The sequence below is a fragment of the Solanum tuberosum genome, unplaced genomic scaffold, assembly GCF_000226075.1.
Source record: "Solanum tuberosum cultivar DM 1-3 516 R44 unplaced genomic scaffold, SolTub_3.0 scf00696, whole genome shotgun sequence".
NCBI lineage: Eukaryota > Viridiplantae > Streptophyta > Magnoliopsida > Solanales > Solanaceae > Solanum > Solanum tuberosum.
Window position 1 is genome coordinate 103,431 of NW_006239611.1, and position 5,464 is coordinate 108,894.

The window sequence follows — 5,464 nt, forward strand, 5'->3', positions numbered from 1 at the left end:
GCAAATATAACTGATGATACCTGCATTTGAATTGAAATCATCTTGGGACGGTAAGTGTACAACATCGTTTCATTTACATTGTTTTGCTTCAGGCAAGAAAATAAGCCATATTGATTTTCTTTCCATACTATTTTTCTATAAATCTTTCAAAGTTTTGTTGGTTTTCTTAAATTGCATTGATGGGAATGAATTATAGAATTGATGTGTTTTTAAATTAATATAAAATAATTCATTTTTGAAGAAAATAGCCTGTTCACCGATGTCTATATTTCTCTTATATAAGAAGCCATAGTTAAATGTGGCAACATAATGTGGTGAGGAATCTGATTTATAGAATGTGGACATAGAATGCCCCATGTGCAGGTCCCGAAAATTTTGCTATTGCACAACATGTTCAGATTGCCTGGTAAAATTATTGTTTACTTTGCTTTTTTGGGTGATCAACTTTTAAGCTCTTGCCTTGCTTTAGGACCTCCCAATTTATATATATGTAGGGTTGTTGTTTTGATTAGAAAATGTTAAGATCTATATACTTGTACTGTTTTTTCTATAAAATAGATAGTAAAATGTCAAACCAAATGAATCAAATGTATTGAACCCAAGCTGAGCATGGTCTCCTCCCAACTAGTCATTTCAAGATATGCTAATGGCAGGATTTTATAATTTATATATAGTCCTTCTCTTTGATTATACTTTCATAAGTTTCATACATTTCTTCCTTACTTCCTCTGCCTTTTCAAGCTCTTATATTGTCTCTAAAGACACTGATAATACATTCTATCTATTGCTTTATGTATATAAATAAAATTGAGTATTAAAATAATTACTTGCTATATTTATACAAGTTTGGAGCCGAGTAACAATGTATCCCGGGAAATCACAAAAATCTTTAAGGAAAAATTGGATCCTCAAGGACATGATTGGAAGTCAATTACACCAAAGATTAAGGACTTCTATTGGGAGGAGTTTAAGGTAAACTATACTATTTTTCTTTTGATTACTATTGATTTTCTTACCAAAATAAATTCGTACTGTTTAAAGAACAACAAAAGAAAAACATAGCTAATAGAAACAAAACCACTACAGCTAGCTAAAAGAAAAACATATGTTGCCTCATCTGCTACATCTAGAAAAAGAGAAAATATTTAGAGATACAACTTCATAGTTTCGAATAATGCATCCAATTTCCTACTGTTATTACTCTTCTAGAACACCTCTTGAATAACTTGTGTAACTATAGCTTTTCATGTCTTTTTTGGAGCCTTTGAAAACTCATTGATTGTGTCTCATTCTATAATATTCATGTACCCATTTTACCCATAAATTTCATTTTACCTTCATTTTATTAATGGATTTTATTCATTTGGATTTCTTATATCAATTCATGTGATATTTTTCTTTGAATTTTTAAACAGAAGTGATTCCATTGGAATACTGCAATTGAAGGTTCCATAAAGGATCATTTAAAAAAAATATTCAATACAATACAAGGGTATGTTATCTGAAGCAAGATCCTCCGAGGAGAAGCGAAAAAATATCCCAAAATCTATTTGGGAGAGCTGGAAGCCTCACCATGATACTGAGGATTTTAAGGCTAAATCTGCACAATGTTAAAAAAATTGACTAAGTGAGAAATGTGGTGAAGGATCTGGTCCCTCACGCCATACTGGAGGCTCCCAGACTCACCGAGAGCATGCAAGACAACTGGTACAATCTTTTTCATTTAATCAAGTTATAGTTTCTTCAAAGTTATTCCTTGTGTAAACTTTGATAGATGTGATTTCAATTTTAGGCGATTGTACTTGGACGGCCACCTCATCCGCATGAACTTTTGAAGAAGACACATACCAAAGGAAACAATGAGTTTGTGGATCTGAAGTCTAAGAGCACATATGTAAGTAACATCAAACATTGTTGATTATCTTTCTGAATTTTGTAGAGAATTTTCTTTAGTATTCATCATATTTATCCCAAACATTAAGTACATGGTTATAATATTGAAGGTTAACAATGAGGTGTGACGTGATTATGTCAAATTGAAATTGATATCCTTGCATCTCTATAATTAATAGAGAGATCTTTGTTATTACAGAAAAATGCAGAGTTATTATAAATCATAGAAATATATTAAAGACAAATATCATGCACACTTTCTTCTATATTTGATAATTTTCATTTTAAAAATGACTCAATTCCTACCATTTCAAGTATGAACATAAAAAGTAGGTCCCTATGTAGCAATCATTAGATGTTCTAGATGTTGTTACATTGATGCTCCTCATTCTATAATCGTGTGCTTGCCTAGAAACTATGTAAAATCGTATGTGGCCTATTTATTATTCATTGGTAAGCTTATCCTACTATGAATTTTAGTTTACTGATGGAAATTCTAGATCCATAATTCTATGATTGCTTTGATCTTTAAAATTATTCCTATCATAACTACTTGGAAAATTTGGTGAGTAAGATGTGGGATAAAGTATGGTATTGAGAAGACGTATGTCAAGAGGTTCCTAACCAATATATTTTTTCATAACTAATAACCTGTATTAATCACCAAGTAGGGAATTCAAGCACCACAACATAACTACATCCCAGTTTGTTTGTCTTGATATATAAAAAAAATTGCTCCTCTAGGTAGTCTTTTTGCGAGATACCTATATATGATAAATACACCATATCATTTAACTGCTGGATTATAGTACTCTGTTTTCTTGAAGCTCTTTGCAATTACAATTTATTTCTCTTGCTAAACTGGTTATATCTTTTTGTTTCTACTCAAATGCTTTGGTGAAATTTCTCTCGGTCCAGACGACATGAATGAATTCAGTACAGACCATTTTCATGATCTTTGTTGAAGTAGTTTTTCCTATTGGACATCCTTGAGGTTCACTGTCCTTAACTTTTAGCCACTACGATAGTCTAGTCATCAATATCCTTGCATATTCACAATCTATAAATAGATGTTCATTGGTATCTTGTGCCTTTCCATACATATACCATTATTGATCCACATCTATTCCCCAATTTGTTAGTCTATCTGTTGAATTCAAATGACCATGAAGTTGCACCATATTGTAAATACAGCTTTTGGTCTATCTTCATGCGCAAATATCATTGTGATATCTCTTGCATATATCTAACTAATGTTGACGATCCAGTGTTGGTCCTTTACTCATTGTTTCTTTACTAACTGTTGGCAGAGAATGTGTTGTAGTGCCCATGAGGAATTTGTAAAATTGTAGAATATCTGTTTGAATGTATGTTGTATCTGTCAGTTTTTGCCCAGTTAAAGCAATCAGCTTTATTTTTTATTTTTTTGTTGCATCTTCTCCTTCATTAGTGTAGAGAAATATTTGGTATTTGCATCTCCTAGTTTAATCCAATTTACCCTTTATCATTGTTTCATAATACTTTTTTCAATGAGTGGCAATTTTTTTAATTGTTCTGGAGCCTTCTTTTCTTTTGATGCAAGAATATCGTTATAATTATGTTTCAGTTGGTGTTGCAGTTGTGCCACATGTAGTCTAGTTTTGTCGATCTTTTCAGTAATCCCTTTGAAGTGCTTATAACTGAGATGTCGATGAAATTGAGATTTTAGCTGCTTCAGTTTCTCCAACATTGCTTTCATTTTCCCCTTACATTCGCTAGCCCTCCAGCGAGCATTAACTATAGGCATAAATTGAGAATGATTTACCTATTTAATGTAAAATTTGAATGGTGCTTTGATGATCTGTACAGTAGTCCCTTTGAAGTGCTCAATATCGAGATGTAAACGAAATGGAGATTTGAGCTGCTTCAATTTCTCCAGCATTGCTTTCATTTTTCCCTTGGCTTATCTGATCCTCCAACTAGCATTACTTATAGACATGAGTTGAGAATGGTTTACCCATTTATTCTAAAATCTGAATGGTGCTTTGATTATCTTGCTTGCTTGTCTGAATGATGCTTTGGTGATCTTGCTTGCTTGACCGAATGATGCTTTGATGATCTTCCTTGCTTGAGATCAAATGTTGGGGACCAATATTTTAGGATTATTGGCATGTTATTTATAGAATATGGTCATGTACACATAATTTCCTGCATAACCATCATGTTTTGGAACCTCACTATATAGTAGTCTTCATCATGAAGTTATATCGGCAGCTTAGTCACCTATGACCAATTTTGAGTTATAAACCTATTCATATAGTTGTCCCCGGGTATATCCCAAATAGCATAAGAAATTAGGGCAGATTTCCAGTTCTTTGTCTCTGTTCAACCTCTTTTTGTCCAATATTTCTTTTTAATCTAAATGAAGTAGAAAAATGCAAGTTTCAAATGATCAACTTGAGATACAATTGGGAGGAGATAATTTCTAATTTGGACAGAAACAATAGGTCCAAGAAGGCTATTTTTATATAATGAAATCGACCTACATGTACTTGTGTCAAAATAAATACTAATTGCAGGTATAGAAATGGGAAGTGTGGTGGAGGAGGTACTGTCGGGGACAAAGACTGTCAACTAATATCAATTGTGTTGTATCTTTATAATTGCTAGTAATTTTTTCTTAACGTAATATCATATGTTTTGTTTTTCCAGGATGCTGTAATGTCTAAGATCACGTCTGCATCTCAGCTTGTAGATGAATCTGGCGAGTCTCCGACAATTGATTTTTCGAAGGCTTACATGGATGAAGTGGGTGGGGTTAAGAAGGCATGTATATATGGTCTTGGTTCTCAAGCGGCTTTCTATGAGAACGTTGGTTCGTCATCTGCTTCAACTACTCAATCTCAAGATTGTGATTTTGATACTCGAGTGAAGGAGTACGTTCAAGAAATGAAGGAGGAGATGAAGGATGAGATGAGAGAAGAATTGTGTGAAGAAATGAAACACGAAATGCAGCTAGAAATGCAAGAGCAAGTTGATAAGATTCTCCAAGAACGTTTGCCTATCCTCATAGCTGGCCTACCTAAACCACCATGTGGTACACCACCCCTTGATACACCAAATTAGCTTAGACATGACTCATCATCACATAACAATATGGGTCATTTAAAATTTCCAAACTATCTTAGGCAGAATTTTCTTTGTTTGTTTCCATATTTAGATTTATTTTGAACTCTTTTTGTTAGGATTTGCATTCCTAATTTCAAGTTATAACTTTTCAAAGAATTACCTTTTTTATTATGTTTCTGGGCTCTTTAAGATTCGTAAAAGATATTTATTGATGTAAATATATTAGGTGAAATTTTACTATCGAATTATCATCAGTCAGTAATATTGAAATATATATTACCAATCAATCATTGACCGAATATCGAACATAAATGATATATATTACCAACAAAATAACAATCAGTTAGTAAACTTCCAACCGAATTACTAATGAGCATTTTTGTGTTTCCAAAATACTAACCAATTAATAACATAAGTTACAAAAGTAGATAGTCATACTTACTAACGGATTTAAATCCATTGG

At 32.6% G+C, this 5,464-nt stretch overlaps 1 long non-coding RNA gene across 1 annotated transcript; it reads left to right on the top strand.

The window, feature by feature from the left end:
* The first annotated feature begins 937 nt into the window (after positions 1-937).
* On the top strand, positions 938-5,125 carry LOC102581409 (uncharacterized). The gene is made up of 4 exons (XR_001472394.1): positions 938-972; positions 1,492-1,707; positions 1,793-1,894; positions 4,585-5,125. It is a non-coding gene; the product is annotated as an uncharacterized lncRNA (long non-coding RNA).
* The last annotated feature ends 339 nt before the right edge of the window (positions 5,126-5,464 follow it).